Below are 21747 nucleotides of genomic sequence, written 5' to 3'. Positions count from 1 at the left end.
TATCCTATATCATAGGCCCAATAATGAAGGCATGTCATTGAGGAATTGTCAGGGTCAACCCCATCAACATACAACACTTCCCCTCCTCTGTAACTCTTATCTAAACCCTTGTTACTGTAAAACCTCCCTCCATGATATATCTCCATGGTGACACTAGGCCAATAATTCAATCAGACGACAGTGACAATAATTCAATCAGACGACAGTGAAACACTGTCGTCTGATTATAGGGGCTACTGTTGTCTATCTCAATGTCGTCTGATATATGAATCAGACAATACCATGAAACTGTCATCTGATAAAGTTTAGCACAACAACAGCAGCTTACATGGCTGTTGTCTGAACACCAGAAAGAACAACATCAACGAGTATCTTAAGTCTTGTACAAATTAATATCAGACAACAGCTGCTAGAGGAGAGAAACTTGTGAAGAACAGTCATAAAACATTGGCTTGTAAATAAACTGTTGTCTGAATGAAGCTTGTACATCATCTGACTAGCTGTTTACTATTGATTGAATACAAACAAGACAACAAAAAATTGAAGATAGCATTGTCTGTTTGTATTTGATAGTACAAGTTTCCTAAAAAATTGTTGTTTGAGTTTTTAACAGACAATGGTTTTGATGTAGAGTCTTGTTGTGCTGAAATGGCTCCAACAACAGGTTTTGCTATCCATTTAGTTGTGTTTAACTCATTTGGACAATTATTTTTACTTAGTTGAGAGTGGTATGAAAGTGACTTATATATATATATATATATATATATATATATTACTGAAAGCAACTTTGATACATATAATAAACTCCAATAGATCCAACAAAAACAATTTCATAAAGCATTAATCCATTTCATTAGCTTAACAAGCTCTCAAGATTCATAAGGTTTACATTATGATAAAGAATAATACAATTTGCTGGGTGTTCCAAGCTTGATCTCCCAATGACTGCACATTACCTTTCATTTCCACCATCTCAGTTCAAAGTCTTGAGAAATTTGATACAAAACTTCTCCGAAGTGGTTGATCTGCAAACAATAGCAAAGATGCTGCAATTAAGGAGTAACAATAAAGGAGAACGCATATACCAACTGCAAGTATATTCTAGGCAAGTATTCCAACATTTTGTCAGCAATCAAAGAGAATGCATATACCAAAATTGGACATCAGCACCAACTTTTAATAAAGCTATCTTTAGTTTCTGTCCTTTACATTCAATGGAGTTTAGGATTTTAAAATTTAACCTTTCACATTTGGTCCATTCTTTTTCCATGATGGCTTGTTTATGATTTCCTTGGGGCTCGTCTTTATATGTTTTCGGACCACCAACACTCTAAAACTAACACAGAATGATCAGAACATAAAAAATATTAAAAAATCAAAACTATGCTGAAATGAGAACTGAAGTGGCAATCAAAGACATAAGTATCAATTTAGCTTCTGAGAAATAAATTTTCCAATTCTGGAACTTGCAGAAGATAAAGAAAAGAAAATATATGCATGATACATGTGATAGGTTTATTTTCTTGCGTACTGAAAAATAAAGATAGAAAAAGAAATGCAAGATTGATATAATGGAAAAGTAATTAAATCTCAATATAATGTCTGATAGACCATACATAAACTGATAGACCATTGTTGCATGCAATGAAGGCTTTTATTTATGGTAGCAGGTCCATTCACTTGAACTTCAAAGAATAGACACCAAAGAGTTATTCAATTTTATAGCACATGACAATGAGGAAAAGTGTATATACTTACCCCAGAAAGAAAACATACTACCCTATCAAATTGTCCACATTTCCACTTCGTTGTAGCAAAACTAATTGTGGAATAATTGCAACTGCCTCCAAGCTAGTATATTGAAAATGCCCAGAAGACCTGAAATAGTTCTACTTCAGCATCAGAAGTACACTATGTTACAGTGCACCATTATGGCTTAGGGAAGTTGGTGCAGGGACATATGCTGCGAGAACAATTAAATTCTTGCAAAATATATCCGGGACCAAGAATCAAACTTCCAAACATTAATTTTTGCCAGAATATAATTATTGGTACCACTACACCAAAAACTGCATCACACGACGGTGAAAAAACGTCGTCTGATTTGAAGACTCACCGTCGTCTATCTCGATGTTGTCTGATGAAAAATCAGACGACGGTGAATTCACCGTTGTATGATACAAAGTCAGTCGACGCATATTTCTTAACACCGTTGTCCAAGAACTCGACAGATGCCGGACGCACCCATGCGCAGCAGTTCACACAACAGAATTTGCTTTTATGCCGTTGTGGGTTGAATTTTCATACAACGGTTTTGTAGTTTAGCTGTTGTGTGATTAAAAGTAAGACAACTGTGTTCTAGTATTTTCTATTGTATGAGCTTAATACCAGACGACGTTACTTATTGAAATCCATTGTGTGATATCTATGAATGAGTTAAGTTAGACGACGTTACTTATTGAAATCCATTGTGTGATACCTATCAATGCGTTGTGTGAATACCCAGAATTTTTGGTTCAGACAACGTTGGTTGACATTTTTGAAAATCTGTTGTATGATTGCTGCAAACATCCATTCTATGAATTGATTTGTGCATTAATTTGGTCCATTTTACCTAATAAACAGTGACTATATCTTTCAAGCAATCCATCATAATCCAACATTCTGTACATAAAACTGCAAAATGCAGTATTTCCCAAACAAAATTGTCCAAATTTCAAGCCAACAATAAAAGAAGAAAAGCATTCCTAACTAGCTACACATGAATCAAAAGCTGATATAATATCTTTTCACTTCAACAAAACCTTCATGTGTCACTTTACCAAGCATCTTGTGCAATATATTCTTATTTGCATCACCTCCAAGCTTGTTGTGAAGCTTCACAAGTTAGCACATATTGCAGCACCAGAAGGAATGTTCCTATTTGTTTGTGGTGTTGAGTAGAACAAATCTGAATGGTTCTTCTAGGATTTGGATATTGGAGTACGAAGAACCGTTTCCTCTATATCTACATCTTCACCATTCAAAATCCTGCACAAGGTTTCCCATCACTTATCAAATACTAAATTACCAATACATGTCATAATAATTCGATGTCGATAGATAAGTTAGACTGGTGATTGTATCAGACTGGTGATTCGATGTCAATCACTGAGAGTGATTCAAAAGAAGACTAGCATTTCTGGTTCTCTTACCAATTTCTGGTTCTTTTACCAATTTCTACCAACAGAACAAACTAAACCAAGACCTATGGCAGCCAGCATGATTTAAATGCATGCAAAATCTATATGCAGTAGATAACAGCGTTCATAATAAAATAAAATGAGTTAGTACGTACCAAATCAAGGTCTGCCTCATCGACCATTCGAATAGCCTCACTCTTCGACACCACTCCAACCTACCAAGTAAATAATTTCAAGACCTTCATAATGCACTTTCCCCCACAATTTCTCAGCAACTAAATAAGAACAAAAACATTGTTCCTAAAATCAATTTGATCTTAAAGAAACTACTAAAATTATAGGAGATACAGAGCTTCATCACCAACGATAGAGGTTGTCTTCTATAAACACTTCTAATATCTGGTCTAGCGTATAATTAGTTCCAACATAATCATATTCATTGACAAGTTACCTGTTCAAAAATTCCTTTCGGCAAAAACGTAAAGACGCTGTACTTTGTAGTTGCTAGAGAATTCCCCAGGAACAATTATATGTATACTAATTAAAACTTGATTAATAAAAGAAATAAATAACAAGAGATAGAAAAACTACATAAATATCATTCCTTAACACCCAGAGGCAACTTGGCCCAATAATAAGTACTACCTACATGCCCAAGTCAATGAACCCTGGACCTAAAGTTTGCGTATGATGCACTAACAAGCAGAAAATTCCTTAATAAAGCTTTCAAGAAAGACTAAGTATAAGTGGAGCATCATATGATGATAACTTTTTCAGCTCCACAGTAAAAAAGAAAAAGAAAACATAGGAAAGTATGCTGCAATCAATAAGTAAAAAATTTCTTTACAGATTACTCGAACACGATGCAAAGATGATTTCAAGATTGTGAAAGAATTCTACTCTATTGTTCTTGGAAGTTCAAAACATGGTAGAAAGACAACAGAACAAACAATAAGTGTTCTAAGCCTTTCGAACTGAAGTTAAGTTTCAAGGCATGCTTTGCATGTCTAATCCGACTCACTAAAGATCGAGGACATAAAAATAAGTGGAAAGGTTCTCAAATCAATTGTTTGCAACAATAAGCTGCAAGTTTGAGAAAATTTTCAGAAAACTGGTAACAAGCAAGAAAATTTCACCAACAATTTGTCTTTCAGTGATTTCAAGCAAAACTTTCCAGATTTGAAGTAGACATGCAAAGCTACTATTTTGCAAAGTTTCATGCTAATCGAAGTTCAAATGGAGGGTCAAACAAGAATATGAAATTACAGAAAAGCTGGATTCTGCAGAAATCCTGAAACAGTGCAGTAAATTCAAAAAAGCACAAGTATCTCATTTTAACTCCGTTTTTTGTGAAACCAAGCTCAAAATGATCATTGAAGAGTCTACTTTAAGCTGTCAAAAACTGAGAGTAAAACAAGGAGTATAGGTTTTTCGAAAATCATAGAATAGCCCACTGGTACAATCACGAAGCCAGCAAATTAAGGCAGATTAACTTACCCAGGAAAGCATTCAACTCTCAAGCTTTCAACTTTTAGATTAACAGCCAATCTCATTGTAAACATAATCGGTAAATCGGCAATAGCACAATATATATCATCAAGACATCAACAATTCAACATTCAACAACTAGAATTCTAGAAAAAGAAATAACTTACGATTTCAATTTGCATTGCTCTTCATTCAATATTTATGCAGATAGAACATCACTATATAACGATGTTTCAATTCAAGAATTATACTTTTTATTTCTCTTTAGCAGTCCACATCCACTGAAGAGAGATGACAAGGTTCATCTCGAACAGCTTCCACTCTCTTTTCCAGTAACTTCCCACCTTCGAAGGAATCGTGATTCTTCTTTTTCTTTTTCCTAGCTTTCTTTGACTTACCTACACAAAAAAGGAAAAACATAAAGGAACACTCAGGTTAAGTACAACTACTTTTAACATCCCATTCAGTGACCACTTGCTGATTTGCAGGGATAAGAAATCAAAGCGACATTCTTTCATAGTTTCTGAGTTCAGTATTCTTACAATCATCTTCAATGAACACCATTTCAGCACTTCCAGTCTCTCCCTGAATTTTGAATTGGCTCTAATCATCTGCAGCTTCATCGTCTAATAAAAATAAAATTGTGTTTTGAGTTGAAAGCAGAAAACGATTTTATTGTTGACACCCCCATGGCATTCATGCCTTATTTTTATAACTTGAGACAAGAAAAAAAAGTACAAAACCTCAAATTGCATATATAGCCAAATATAGCAGATACAGGCAATGGCATAGGAAATTTGAAAATGTTCATTATTCACTACCAAATTTTGTTCACCAGGGGACACCATGAACAGATTGCACAATAAATGAGGTTTATATGCGAGTATACTATGCTACAAGAACAGCTAAAGAAGCTTACCATTTAATTCATCAAAACCATCGGTATTAGAGGGATCATCTAAATCCTGATTGTTCTTCACCTTCTTTCCTTTTCCTTTCCTCAGTTTCTTTGTCTTTTTCTTGTCATTGGCCGCTTTGGTCGAGTTATCTAGTGAAATGACAAGAGCAAACCGCATTGAGTTCATTTCGAATGCAAAATTCTGACCAAGTAATTAACAAGTTAACATTTAACAAAGCTTGAACTCCACTTTACCTTCAATAGAGATCTGAACAACTTTTCTCGAATCACCATTGTTTTCTTCTCTCTTTTTCTCTTTCTCATCTCTGAAGGTCCTAAACTTTTATCTGGAAACAATTCAACACAATATCAACTTGTTTATACTTTATTCTCTTCTCATCATAAACCTACAGAGCAGAACTTCAACTTTCCAGGCTGAATTATCCAAATGTCTTCTGTCTACTACATAATGGACATCAATTACACACATTCATGTATTGGTTTTTGTTCTAAAATCCAAAACCCTTTCTCTACTAACTTCATTCCACATAATCCCAGAAGCATTCAAGTCAATTCAAACAGCAAAATGAATCAAAAACAAAACTTGAATCAAAGTGCAAGAGATTAAAGCGACGAACCCTTTTCAACAGGCTCCAAATTTCTCTGGGCAAGCTCCTTGTTCTTCTTCTTGTCCTTGACTCCCATCTTCTCTCTAAGCAAATAGCTCAACTACAGAACTGAGACTACCTAATCTTACTTGAAACCAATGCAAAGCAAGAAGAAGAAGAAGAGGGTATCTAAACCTTAAGGAAACGAACCAAAATATGAGACCAAGTTCGGAACTTGACTGATTTCGCAGGTGTTGCGTGTCTTTGGCTCAGGGATTGTCTCGGATTCGAGCGAAGACTTCGACCGGGTGCTTCGATGGAGATTCTTTTTAGGGTTGAGTTGGGGTTTGGCCAGAGACGGGTAGACTTTCAAGAACTAGAGAAGACGACAGGATTATGGGGTTTTGATTAGAGTTTGGTGGCTGTGATTGGATTTGGTGGAAGAAGGTGTCGGAGCCAAGGCACGATGTTGAAGCCTTGAAGAGGAGTTAAGGCTTCTGGGAGAGAAGAGAATAAGAGAAGAAGAGAAGAAATAACCAGTCTGGAGCTTGCAAAGAATGAGATTTATCTTCTCTCTAGGGCAGAAGAAATACCCTAATCGAGTAGAACCCAACTGATTGGTCAGAACCCAAATCCCCCATTTCAGCAGAATGAAAAATCCCCAAATTGAACCCAACTCGAAACCTAATCGAGTAGAACCCAAATCGAATAGAATCTAAATCCAGACTTTGAAAGATGGTGATTTGTGATGGCTAAGTGTTTTGAGAAGATGATGAAGAAAAGCTCCAGATTTTGCTCGAAGTGAAGAAAAGCTCAGGGTTTCTTTCTCAGACATGAAAAATGGCCAAGGCATTAAGTGTGCCCTCGAGTTGCCTAAGGCAATAAGCATTATTATTATTTTTTTTTTTTAAGTCAGACAGACAACGTATAGATACATTTACGTTGTCTGATTTGTTACATAGCTGAGGGAATGAAAGATGGAAATTTCCCGCCTCTGCAATCAAAATGTTAGGTTGCGCGCTTAGGCTAGTCATTTCTCATTCACACAACAAAAATAGTTCATTCTGTTGTTGGAACTTGCAAGCATAACAAACAATTGCAGCCGAATTTTCTCATTTTGGGGGGAATGAATGTCATTTTGGAGCCATTTCCAAATTTTGGTACTCACTTGCACAACAGAATATTAAAAACCATTGTATGATGATTTGCAGATATACTCCTACAACGGAAGTAACTAAACTGTTGTCCAATTTAATGGCATCTAGGGTACAATTTGGAGCCAAATTTGACTCAATTGTAGGAGGGAAATATGCTGGTCTTTTTTTTTTCATTCAGACAACAGATAAGCTTTCTTTCTGTTGTGCCATCACCTCCTGACTAGAAGTTTTAGAATTTGAGCATCTTTATACAATGAAGATTTATTAAATATGTTGTATGATTCAATTGTCATCAACAGACAACAGAGGATTTGTTCTCCGTTGTGTGATCACTGTTGTGTGATGCAGTTTTTGGTGTAGTGTACTATAACTATTCAAAAATAAAGTAAGAAGTCTCAGTCAATTTTCAGTCATAGCAATGAATAATAACCACTACCACAAAGCCAAAATTATCCCCCTAGGCTTTAACTGGTATATCAATCGTAAAATGAATAATACCCTAATCATGTCTCAATAGGTAATACATTAGAGATTTAGAACTTGTATCAAGGCTTTCAAGTTTCAAATCCAATAGCAGTTGGAAAGCTAAAATGTGGGAGAACTTTTAAAGCTCCAGAGCCCAAAATGCAGCACAAAGCCAAGACAGAGAATAGTTAAATACTGAACAACAGTTCTAAACATACCGTGAGTTCCACTAGCTAGATCAATGACTGTTCTCCAGCTTCTGCCAATTCAAGATAGATATGTTTTAGTTTATATTTTAAGAATCCAGTGAAGTTTAGGGTTCCAATTATAAAAAGGAAATAGTACCTTTTCCAGGAACAATTATATGGATGAGAGACAAATTGATAGAAAAAAATAACAAAGGAGTGAGTCACAGAGTAAAGATTATACCTTGCAAGTTACCTTACCTGGATCTCCTTCCACAATTCGAGCATTAGTCCCCACCTACTTCCAAAAAGATCATACAAAAAATAAACATAAAGAATACCCTACAAAAGAAATTATGCATGTTATTTGTCTACTTATGAATATCCCATCACAATTTACATATATTACACTACTACAAAAATCGAAACACACAACACTCATCACACAATAGAACTAAAATTTGTTGTGGTGTGTTAACACGAACTCTATCACACAACGGTAAAAATATGTTTCTGTTGTGTGAATGTAAGCAAATTGAAAACTTTTTTTTTAAGAAGATATTGCACAACTTAGTTAAGAAGTTTCCATTGTGTGAATGTGAGGCCTAGATGGAGGGAAATGAGCACATAATTCCTTCCCATAAGGAGCTCAATTTGAACTACCCACACAACAGTTTTTTTTATTTCTTTTGTATAAGAAATGTTGTATGAACTTTGAGAAATCCTCTAGGTACACCTAGTGTAAGACGCACAAATTTGTACAACAAATTGTCATAGTTCTGTTGTCTGAGCATGGAAGCAACTCTGCAAGTTGCATAGCGCGGCAAAGTTTCAATTTGATGAAACCTATGTAGGCATAGGCGGCAAATTTTCCCTCCCAACCTGTCTTGTCATAAGACACTCATACAACGGTCTTTTATTTATCTGTTGTTGGAGAAACTTGAGACAAATTGAAGTTTCCCACTAAACAACTTAATTGAAGCCTGACAACCACTCTTACTCTTTTACTCTCCCCCAATTACTCCCACCAAACCCGACAATCACTCTTACTCAATCCTTTCAAAACAGTAACCCACTCTTACTTGAAACCAAATCCAAAACAGCCAGCAACCAAAGGATGAATCAAACCCTAGAAATCAAACCCACTTCTCTACTACCATCCCTATTACGATTTGGATCTAGATTTGGAAAACTAGGGCTTCGAAACGAAGTTCTTCAGGTTTGTTTCATGCGCTTTCGCCTTGTTTCAGTTTTCTATTGTTTTCCGAATGAAAGAGTCAGTGATTACAATGGATTGAAGGTTTGTTTCAGGGTTCCATTCTGATGGTAGACTAAGGTCATTGATACTTTGGAATTTCTTTCCCCAAAAAGGTTTGTTCTTCTTCTTGGGTTTGTTCTTCTTTCTGGATTTCTTCTTCTTCTTTGGATAATTTTAGTGGATTTGCATAGATCTTGGTCTGTCTTGACCATCAACCACCATTGTCCCTCTTTCCCGGACTGTTACTTCACCGGTCGACATTATCAAGAGCTGATTCCATGTCCACTTTACTTCTCTGGTGAAATTTGGGCTTCTTTTTTTTTTTGCAAGAACTTTCTTGGGTTTGTTCTTCTTTCTGGGTTTACAGGAAAAAGTTTAAGCTTACTGTTATCCTCTGTTAGTCCTCTCTCACACTCTCTCGTAGCGGATTTGGGATTTGGATCTCTCTCACTCTGACAAAAGGTTTGTTTACAGAAAAAACTTTATCTTTGTTTAAATGAATTTGGGTTTAGTGGTATAGTGCTAAAGGTTGAGTCTTTATGTATTGTTCTTCGATTTTCTTGTTTCTCTGTGTAATTTGAAGTACAAATTGAAATTGTGGTTTTGTTTCTCTGGGTTTACAGGAAAAAGTTTAAGCTTACTATTTTAGTTAAGTATATTGTCCAATACCTTATATTTTGATTGTTATAATTCATGTTGCCCTCAAACCAATTTATTGTGTCTTCTATTATAGGTTCAGCTAAATACTTACGACAGTCACAAACACCTAGCACACCTGCACAACTTGTAGATGCATGCTTATAACGTAATGTGTGTATTTATAGCTAATGCACAGTATGTTTTGTGTATTGGCTGGATTTAAAAGTTCAACTATTTTTATTGCCAAATTATGTTCTTTTCCAATACCATTTTCATTTTTTGTTCCCTTGATTGCATGTGACAGAGATGCTGAACTTGAAGAGTGCAGATGAGTACAAATATCTGCAGTAAAGCAATTGTTATTCCATTACTGGAGTTGATGATGCTGAAGAATTTCGTGTGGTCAAGGTAGGTTTGCATTTTGAATTCAACAGATCATCTCTTCCTGTGCATTCATAAAGATATATGATTAGGAATGTGTATTTACATGCATGAGAACTCACTATTTTCAGGAAGCTCTAGATGTTGTCCATATTAACAAGGAAGACCAACAAAGTGTCTTTGCAATGCTTGCTGCAGTCTTGTGGCTGGGAAACATCTCATTTAGTGTGATTGATAATGAAAATCTGAAAATCATGTGGAAGCTGTGGCAGATGAAGGTAACACACTGTTGATGATATACAGAAAAAAAAAAAAAAAAAAAAAAAAAAAAAAAGGAATCTATATGATTGTTATATTATGTTTTTTACAAGTGGTGTTTGCCATGAAGCATTGTGATTTACAAATTATATCGAACATGCATCTTGTTATGAAGAATATTAAGCTATCTTTGTATGTCTGATAGTTCTCAACCTTCTCTTTGGGGGACTGTGAATTATTTATATGCATGAAATCCATTTGTTAATATATCAGCAGATAAATGGGATGTATGGATAAATAATTGCAGATAAAACAATGGCAGCAATATTTGCAGCAGAGAGAAAATTAAATGATACTGGATCAGCTGTCAAAACAAGCAGGTATGTGATATGAGCCCAAGAAAATATGATCCTCCAATTTTGGTTTGGGTTTTCTGCTCATTAGCATGTAAATTATTGCATACCTTGCATAAAAACAATGCTGATAGTGCATAATTGTTTGTAAATCAGGATAAGAATCTATTTGTAGACTATTTTTATGGGCATCCATTGGAGATATTTTATACTGATGTTTCTAGGCCACTTGGTAGTTTATTTAGTAGGAAGCCATACCACATTCTTCAGACATCAATCTCCCAGAAAAAAAAAAAAGTTAAAAAAAAAAGTTCGCTTTTAGCGTAAACATCTTGGACATGCATATAGCAGGATCTTTACCCCAAGCATCGTTACACTCTCACAAGGCTGTACCATTGTAGTTCTTTGATGTTTCTTTTCGTAGATTCTTCAACTTGAATTTCTTTTCTACTTAAGTTACATGTATAGTAGTATAAGACGATTATAACATTCTATCTACCCTAAAATCAAAATGCCTGTACCTGTTTGGTGTTTCTAGGTAGTGACCTGCTCATATGGTTATCTACTCTAGAAAAAGTAATGTAGATATAAAAAGATATGATAAAGAATTTTGTGGTTAAACAAAGGCAGAGTTGATGACCTCTCAAGAGTTGTTTTACTCCAGCTTAATTTAGATGAATGTAAGAAACAAATTTTAGCTAACAATTCTCATTTGGTGCTGATAGGTATGTGACTGCGAGAGCAACTTGGTTCAATGGTGCTTTTAGCAAGGTGGCAAAGGCAGGGCAGGCTGCAGGTACGAAAACCAGAGAAAAGTTCCATATGGCTGTGTCAAACTTGACTGCAAAGGTAGGCTTGCTTCACTCTGTATTATTTATGCAAAACAAAGTTACATGTGTGTATCCACCCTCTAATAATCAACTGTGCTACAAATTTCAGAGAGCTATTTTTTAAGCAATTGAATTTGTTAATTGCTTGTTTTATGCAAAAAAAAGAACTCTTCATTCATCTAATTCAGTAGTCAAGCGGATTTATATTTTGTTATTTTTTCTTGTGGATGAATGCCATTCTCCTCCTTTGATGCAGGATCCAATAGCTGCATAAGTGAAGGGTTCCAGGTGTCAAAAAGTAACCTTGATAGACATTCTTTCTTGAACACATACAACAACCATGTTGCTCTAGTTATTGATCTGGGGAGACATGGCCTGGAAAATAGATTGCAGGTTTGCTATAGATTGGGATGATTGTGTAATCTTATTTTGTGATTCATGGTTTGATGTGTGCACTCAAGTTTTGCATTCAGTTTAATTTTTTAATTTGTTTCGCTCTCCTTTCTTTATATCATTCAATTCCTAGGGTATTGTGCCTGCGGCTTCATTGGTAATTTTGTGTAGTAACACCAGTTGAGTGGAACAACATATATATTCAAAAACTGTATATATATAAAGTAAAAGTTCCAGATGAATTAATCAGAATGCTGAGGGTCTGTGGCATTTGGGGCTAAAGATTACATCTTTTTATGAAGAGGCTTGTGGAGTAAAGGAACTAGAGTGGAGGAGAAAATGAAATCTGATATGCCTCTTGATTATGCAGTTTTCCAGTTGTCACCCAAGCATTCAAGGTGAGGAAACAAGTCAGGGATCTTATATTTTCAAGTTTCTTGATGATGCCTAAAGAAGTTGAATCCGGGGCTGAATTTGAAGTTGTATGGTTATTGATGTTTATCTTTTTTTTTTCCTTTTGGCAGATGTGAATTCTATGTTCAGGTTATTTGAGCTGCCGATTGGCTATGACTTTGACTATGCTGAATACCACAGGTGAGAAAAGCCTTTCTATTTGAGCCCAATATCGAGATGAAACCAAAATGGTTTGTACCAGTTGGTCTCTACTCAAGTTATTAGTATTGTTTACAGTTTGCTGGACTTTCAATTGGAAATGTTTCTCATAGAAATGAGATAGATCTGCCAAGGTATTGCATCTCATATACTTTGTTTTTTGTTTTGAATAATTTTTTAGTTAATTTTTGTATTATACCGAATATATAGTTTGTGTGTAATTGCAACTTGGGAAATTCAAATGTAGGGGGACTGGAATTGCTCCAAATGTAGGGGAAACTGTAATTGTAGTTTCTATATGTAAATGTTGGTTATTAGTGTAATTTATTTATCTATTTATTTTATAGGTGCCTCTGAATGATTGTTTGTGTGCGGAGTTTTACATTTTCAGTCATGATACAAATAAATGAAGGGGATGGTGCATTTTACCGGCCAAAGATAGATATCAGTGTATCTGATGCATAGAACATGAAGTTTCAGTGTGCAACATTTCAGGTAGAGCATATTATTAGAGAAGAGAATATGATGGCAGCTCAGGAGATCATCGAGCTATATATTTGCTGAGCTTATTTCTATTCACAGATTGAGGTCTGCTGTTCTTCTGCTGATTACTTCTTCTAAATATATTGCAAAGAAACTGGGGCTTTGTGTGCAGTGAAGGAAGTTGATCTCCTTCCTGATGATCTTAAATCTGCAAAAAGTATAAAGCAATTGGAGCAGGTCCTTCCAGGTTTTAATGAAGCCAAAGGCAGCTGAAGGATAAGAGCCATTGAGAATACGAATGTTTTTGATTCATGTATAGCTAGGAATGCTCTTGTTTGGTACATTATCTAGTTACTTGAATGTATAGATGTTTGAATAATGGTACTTGAATTATATGGATTATAGTACTGTTTATATGGTAATATATCGAGCATTATTTCTGTGAATATTCTTGTTGTTGTCCAAGGTTCAGTTATACAACACAATGCAGAATAATATGTTGTCTGACTGTAAAAGGATTCAAAATTAAGACTTCTCGTACAACAATTACTAGATGTTAGCCAAATCAATTACAATATTCACACCACAGTTAAGACAATATAGTTGTTGTGTGAACTAACAACCAACAACAGAAAATAACAAAATTTTGTTGTGTGAGATTCATAACACACAACAGAAATAAAATTATCCCTGCTGTCTGAATCAATCAACAGACAAGAGATGTCATTTCATTGTAGTTGTCTGTTACTTATCTCAGACAACAAAGAACAAATTATATCTGTTGTGTATTATGAATCTCAGACAACAAATAAACAATATAGCTGTTATGTGTTATGAATCTCAGACAACAGCTAAATTTCATTTTTTGTTGTCTGAATGGCCATGTCAATGCCGAGGCATCCCCGCGCATGCCATGCCAGGCACATGCATGTGCAGAATTCGCACAACGGAAATAATTATCTGTTGAGGAAATGAATATTGCACAACGGTGGTGATTTTTCAATCACACAACACTGGTTTAGACGACAGTGAGGCTGGTCATCACACAACTCCAAATCTTTGTCGTCTGATTAACTTATTGTAGTAGTGTTAGTTTTGTCCAACACTATAAATAAACAATATCAGCAATGCTAGAGTCACCCGAGGTGTTCCACAATTTTTCTCACCAAATGATTTACATATGCAAATATTAAAATGAGGCTTAAGAGTAGGACATGAAGTGTTGTATACGTACATTTGGTGACTCAAGTGTCGTAAACAAATCATATGTATTAGATATGAGTCAGAGGAAGAAGAAAACAAAATTGTACATTGTTATTTGTAATCCATTCCAAATGTATTGCATCTAGTCATATCAAAGACTATCCAAACGTGTAGTGAAATAGTATTCATCATTTAAAATCATTTAACAAAATTGCAGCCTAAGAACTTCCTAATGCTCATGACTATTCACGACAAGAACAATACGAAAACTAGAACTAAAAGCACCACCAACATAACAATCTAGACAATGGCATCAAAGTGCAAGCAAGTCACAACTAAAAAGCCCAATTCCATCACCATAACAATAAACACTAAATACAAGTCAACTTATTTACTATATCAATTTCTGGGTACCTTAAAATGAACCCGGAGATCGCTGCCTCTGGCTTTGCAGACTGATTCATCATTGCAAAACAATAAAACCATTATATTTTCATGAACACCCAAAAAACTCAAACTCATACTAATAAGCCTACAAAACAAAACACATTGGTTAAACTACAAATTACTTACACTTGGTATAGTTGTCCAGCTCTTGCGAATACTTCACCTGCAAAAACCCAGTAACCCAATCTCATAAGAACTGAAAACAACTTATATAACTCAGAATCAGTGGCAAGTTCAAGTACTAAACGGAGTTCAAGATCACCTGGAAGCTCACAACAACCAACTTCCGAATCAAAATCCATAATGGAAAACTACCAAAGAACCAAAAACCCAGAACTATGAAATCACTTTCTTTGTTGTGGGTTTTCTTTGGTAGAGAGTCCCAACCCCAGAACCCGCCATGGCCTCCACCTCCAAGAGCATGCATTCTCAAAATGAAACAAATATCTGTGTTTATACCCACCTCCACCTCCGGTCAGTTAAGTTATTATAAACAAAACAAACAAAATGCATCGAAATTGAAATCTAATAAAGAAAAGAGAGAAAAATTACCTCATGGAGAAGAGCTAAGAGCTCCCGCAACCGGGTCGTCCGGTGGTTATTTGGCCTCGGTGGTTGACGAAATCCTGGGTTTTGAAGCTCGAATTGGTCTGAGCACGTTGGTGGTGGCAGTGTGTTTAAAAGATGGCCAGCGATCGAAGAAGGTTAAGGAACAGCGACGTCGTAGCTTTAGGGTCGCGTGTGGTGGTCCGATGATCTCAATTGAGAGCGAGGTTTTGTTCTCCAGCGGTGTGTGTGTGTGTGTGTGTGTGTGTGAGAGAGAGAGAGAGAGAGAGAGAGAGAGAGAGAGAGAGCACTATGCCAAAAACTGCATCACACTACATTTTTTAGACAACGAAAAAAAAATTTCCATTGTGTGATCACTGAAACTGCTTCACACAACAAGTTTAATGAGATTGGCGTTGTATAAGGAGATCGTACATCAATTTTTTTGGGTTCAAGATTATTGTATAACAGTTTTAAGGATTTGTCTGTTGTCTGAATGTAAAAAAAATTCCCCCCTCACCTTGCTCAAATTTGGGTCGAAATTTTGACTCACCTTGCACAACAGTATTGTTGTATATGTTGTATGAGAGTAAGTTGCAAAATAACATACAACGCATTTTTTTGTTTCCGTTGTGCAAGTTTGGAAGAAAATCACATATATGTACCCCAAAATGTGAGTGAGTAGCCCCAAAAAGGCCAATATTTGAGTGAAATGCTGGTACACGATTTAAACTCCTAAAACGGAATGGCTTATTTGTGTTGTCTGAATGAGAAATGTATGTCCCTAACGTCAAAACTGCTACTTTGATTACACATAGGCGGGAACTTTCCCTCCTTTCTCCCTTAACTCAAATTTAAGATGTACATAATCAGACAACTTAACTTCATAAATGTGTTGTGTGAAAAAGTTATAAAAAAAAATAAAAAAAAAGCTCACACTTAAAAGGAAAACGGAGCAGATAGACCACACGTTCTACACTACAGAAAGAAAAATACGCTTTCTCTCTTCCCTCACTCGTGACGAGTTTTTTCAGATCTGGGAGTCTTCCTGCATCTTCTCGGCCTTCCTCGTGGGTCTTCTGTGATTGAAAGTCATGAACTTTTGGAAAGTCCTCAATTTACCATCCATAAACCCTAGCTTTTGTCCCCTCTCTCTCTCTCTCTCAATTTCTATTCCCATATGGAGACTTCTCCACAAAGTGACTCGATGCCATATCACTCTCCCCCGTTGTTGGTCTTGATGATTATGGAACTGCGCTCTCACGATGTTCTTCTGGTTAGCAAGAGTGTGGCAGGGTATTTGGTTCTGGGTAGTACCTCACTAGATCTGGTTTTTCTTTCTTTTGGTGTAGGTGTCGATTGTTAACTTGTTTAAACTAAACTTTATTTTTCTGATATTGCAAGTCGTACTTAGGATTTGAGTTTTGATTACTCCTCAAGTTGGTATGTAAACAAACGTTTCTTGATTCTGGGTTTTTGTTTTTGTTTAGTGAAAATTAATTAAAATGGTTGATGCAGTTAAAGATGTAGTCTTGCAACCGAGGCCATTGCTTTCCACAAAGAAGCTGCTTGTTTCCATTGCAGCTGGAGTCAAACTGAAAGATCTCTAGGTCTCTCTCACTTTCACCATCCTATTACTCTCTTCTACATTTCAATCTCCATTATGTCTCGTGGTTCATGTGTTTAATTCTATTTTTTAAGTTTCACATATGACTTTGAGCTCTCAATTTTTCTTACAAATGTATTCAAGTCTTTGACCTTCAGGCTTGTTGTATTTTGCTAACCAATTTGTTCCATCTTCCTCAGGATTGGGCCGGTCACAGCCGATTTATCAAGGTAATGCCCAATACTTCTTCTGCTGTTGGTGTTGCAGCGTCAGGTACTTCAACTATCTTTTTATTGTTGTTTCTTTTTTCTTTTAAATTTTTATCATTTTGTTTTTAAATCTGAGGCCTAGGTGCTCAATAAAAACAAAATTGTGTAAAATGTTATTTATTTGTAAGCTATGAGTACTAAACAGATGGTGTTCCAAATTTAATAGCTTCCAGCAAAGGATATGTGTAGGGCTGCACATGTTATCCTTTGGAGAACCAATCTCTTATTTTTATAGTTAATATGTTCATTAATGAGGATAAATACCAGACTTTAACATACTGAACCCAAACTATTTCCTTTCTCATTATATGTTCAACAAAAGCTTGCATTAAGAGGGCATCCACCTTAAAACATGGTGGTATGACATGTGACAGTGGCGAGAAGACTTGTCTACTTCAAGGTCCTTCATGGTTATGGAGATCTGCATCTACTTTGAGTGCTTAATATATTGAATTGCACCCAAATTATTGTTCATCACACCAATCCAGTCTCATTCAACTTGTCAAAAATGGTTTTACTAAAGGAGTTTAGCATTTGGATGGTATATATGCCTTGCTATTAGTTGGCATAAATGTAGCAGTTGACACCAAAGCAAGTCTCAATCTTGTTTAGACTCCTTAGTAGTCATTTAATTTTAAGAAAGTTTTGGAATTCTGTTCTCATCATCTAGTGCACATGTTCAACTTGATGTCTTCCTCATTTCTCTCTTTTTATACTTAACGGAGACCATGATGAAGGAAAAGATGTGGTATGTGATATCTCAAAATGAGCTATCACTTCTTCCAATATCCTTGGTAGGTATTCAAAGCTCTGGTGTTTATTTTTAATTTTTTAATTTTTTCTATTAATAGCGCCTGATAGAGAACATGTATGGCTTGCACCACATGCTTCAAAATTGTTGACTGAGGACTACATGGCATGTGTTGATCTTCTTGAAGTCATGCTGGTGGAACATTTGCAGAGGTTACTATTAATACACATAAAGTTATGTTTGAAATATAGATGTTTATCATCATGTGATGAGTAGTTTTTACCCAAACAAATTTAAGACTTTGCATTCTGTCATTTCAGGTTAAGCATGACGAACTTTTTACCCCTCTTTTTACTGACTTATTACTAGCATATGGGAAACTTTGGATGCTATATGTAACCCAATTTATGTAACTTATTCTAGTAATCAAGTTTCTAACTGAATTTTACAGAAATTTTTATTCCTCTTCTAGTTCACGTGAGATTCACTTCTCTTTTTAAATTTCCTGAGTTTGGTTGCGTACTTGCGTCCTTCTTGATATGTCTATTCAGAGTTTGAAGTCTAATATATTCTACATTGGTTATTAGCTTGTAATTTCTTTCATACTATTTTGCAAATATTGTAGTCATGTACTCTTAGCCTCTTTAAATTATTGTTTCAGGAATATTGTGCAGCAATGTGAATATTCAAATGTTAAAGCTACTGAACTGATTCTCCCACAGTTTGTGTTTTGAAAGATCACCTGCCTTCCAAAGTGGGGTTTGCATTAAGAGATGTAGATGCAAGTCTTTTTCTTTTTTCTTTTTCTGCAACTTCTTGCGTGTAGCAACTCATGTGTAGTGTGCCTTTTGATGTGGGAATATTGCATGCTGCCTCTTGAAATAAGTTATTGTTTTTTTTTGTGGTTGTAGATTATTCAATTGCAGAGAAGTTAATTTATTCTCTCAAGTCAATTTTTTAAAGGTTTCCTTCCCTTGGCTAGTTAACTAACATTACATCAGTGGTGGCAGAAGTAGAAGAAAGAAAAGAGGGGCAGTAGGAGCAAGCATTAGTAGTGGGCGAAGTGGGCAAGCAATCATAAATAGTCCAATAATCACTGTATCCATTTCTAGCACACTTATGTTTTCGTTGCTAATGCAATGTAAGACAATAAATTGTCACTGATTCATGACTTTATGGAACAATGACTAATACGAATGTATATATCTTGGTGGATCCAATGTATTTTGATGTTTAAAGTATGGGTTAAAGTACTGCTAGTTCATTTGATGGTTTGCATCAAATTTTATTTCCATTTGATCACTATTGTTCATTAGGTAAATGGATATTTAAATGATCATACAACAGATTTCTCATACATCAGACAATGGTTCTTTGAAAAAATAAAGTCTTCTAATTAACTCTCACACCACAGAAAACACTAGAGCTCCGTTGTCTGTGTGGTTATTAGACAACTGTGTTCCACCGTTGTCTGAATTTTTAACAGACAACGGCTCGCTCTACATCGGTGGCACTCCAAATCAGACAACAGTTTCTGTCTGTCGTCTGATAAGTTTTTTGGCATAGTGGGGAGAGAGAGAGAGAGAGAGAGAGAGAGAGAGAGAGAGAGAGAGAGAGAGGAGTGTGCGGCCTGAGAGAGGAAGGAGGAAAAAATGCTCTAGGGTTCCCTTTCCTCTATATACTACTCCAGGTGAAATGTAAAATTTGGTTGAATGGAGAGAAGTGAAAATTGAAAATTTAGCCAAATGTTAAAGCCAATTCAAGGGCACCAACATATTAAACTCTAAAACTCAGACAACATCATCAATTCATGTACATTGTCCGAAAGAGAGTGGCATAACAGACAACTTAAAAACTGTTGTGTGAACAAAAACAATCAGACAACATCTTTTTCAACCATTGTTTAAATAGCAATTGCACAATAGAGAAATAATAACTGTTGTGTGATTAAAAACAATCAGACAACATCTTTTCTCAACCATTGTGTTAATCAACCTAAGACAACCTCAATGTAATAACTGTTGTCTGAATTGATTGATTTAAACAACATCGAAAAAACAACCATTGTTTGATTTACAATTGTATAACATCAATGCAATAACTGTCGTTGGATTCAAAATTTAAGACGATAGAATATTTCTTGCTATCGTCTGATTATTTCAGACGACAGTTAAAATGTTTGCTATTGTCTGATATGTGTTGTCTGATTGAATTTTTGGCCTAGTGTGAACAAAGTTTGATCTGCACTACACATTACATAGATAGTTTTAGTAATGAGAGCAAAATTAATTGTAAATGTATTCATTTTAGATGCATTACACATAGTTACTCCCTAATTTGTCAGTCTCTAATTTAAGGTTTCACCAACCTAGGTATACCAACTTTCCTCTTTGACTATCATAAACCCCCAACGCTGTTGGGATTTTAAATTCCCCTCCAACCCAGCCATAAGCCCTAAACCTAATTCATTTAACCTCCTCAACCACCTCAATTCCGACATAAAATAGACCGAGAAATAAACAATTTCACAATAAGACAAAATTGGGGGAAAAAAACCACCCAAACCCTAGACAAAACCGCATAAAGCCACAAACCCACCACCACATTGTCAACGAATAAACCATATAAAGCCACAGAAAGGCTTAAAGAATCAGGGTAAAGTCATCGAGTAAAAGTGAAAAACTTTTTTTTGGGGGCGGGGAGGGGGGGGGGGAGACCATTTCAGTTTACCTTCATATACGAGTTGCTCCCCATACACACGAAAATATCTCCAAGTTTTGTCCATGGAATCGAATCAAATCTTCCTCAACCTTCTTTTCCTCTGTTGTTCAGTGATGTCTGAAGCGAATCTCTGTCTTAGCAGTGAATGAGAGAACAGAGAGGGAAAGTACAGATGCGATTTGGAGAGAGAGGTTGAAAGTGATTCCAATTGGAGGGAAACAGAACGGATAAGTTTAGGTTGCCCGTGTGAATAGACTGAAATACCCTCCCAAATTTCAAATAGAACTAACGGCGTAATAGCGAAATGGGATCCAGGTACTTATGTTGGATCGAGGAGTGAACGTCAGGTACCAATCTGACATTTTTTTAAGTTGAGGTATCAAAGTTACTAATGAAAAGAATGACAGATATGGTTCGCATTATTTTCTCTGCAATGTATGATTAAACCTTAGTTAGGCTAGAGATAGTTGAATACGCATAACAATTTCATTATTTCATTTTGTAATTTTTTTTTTTTGACATTAATAACTGTAAATTACAACAATTATTTTTCTCTAAGCTCCCACCACTTACAAAGGGAAAGGCTAATGTCACTAGACCAAAAATGGAGTAAATTTAATTAGAAGCAAAAAAGTAGAAGCCAGGTTTCGGAATCAATCAGAAACCATAGGTCATCAGCAAAAACTACAAAAAGAAATTAAGATGAGAAACCCTAGTAGCTAAGAATCAAAGACAGCCTCAGCAAGGTTAGGGTTACGATTTGCGGCTCTAAGTGCAAGGAGGGATCACAAGTAGAAAGTGATTATGATCAAGAAAATTAGCAGCAGCACCTTTTCACTGTTTTTCAGAAGAAGATATAGTACTCTAGCAGCAAACAACAGTTGCATTGGAGAAGAAAGGCAAGAAATTGAATAAGGAGAAGACACTAATGTTTCACTGGGTTGAGTCGATGAAGTCATGTTGATTACTGCAATCAAGTTATTCGCCCCATCAAATTGAGCGATGTCTTATAAA

General features: G+C 35.7%; 1 long non-coding RNA gene and 1 other non-coding gene across 3 annotated transcripts; one reads left to right on the top strand and one right to left on the bottom strand.

Moving 5' to 3' along the window:
* Nucleotides 1-2633: 2633 nt before the first annotated feature.
* Nucleotides 2634-5383, bottom strand: LOC112166558. 2 transcript variants are annotated; one of them, XR_005800821.1, is made up of 4 exons: nt 5213-5383; nt 4680-5068; nt 3338-3397; nt 2634-3030 (listed from the first exon to the last, which is right to left on the bottom strand). It is a non-coding gene; the product is annotated as an uncharacterized LOC112166558 (long non-coding RNA). The 2 variants fall into 2 exon arrangements; XR_002923320.2 differs by having other exon boundaries at nt 4838-5068.
* A 6212-nt stretch (nt 5384-11595) lies between these two features.
* Nucleotides 11596-12025, top strand: LOC112201916. Its single transcript, XR_002936952.2, has 2 exons — nt 11596-11721; nt 11959-12025. It is a non-coding gene; the product is annotated as an uncharacterized LOC112201916 (transcript).
* Nucleotides 12026-21747: the final 9722 nt, after the last annotated feature.

Source organism: Rosa chinensis, chromosome 5 (assembly GCF_002994745.2).
Source record: "Rosa chinensis cultivar Old Blush chromosome 5, RchiOBHm-V2, whole genome shotgun sequence".
NCBI lineage: Eukaryota > Viridiplantae > Streptophyta > Magnoliopsida > Rosales > Rosaceae > Rosa > Rosa chinensis.
Note: the sequence above shows the minus strand (reverse complement) of the source record. Positions and strands in the feature narration are given on the sequence as shown.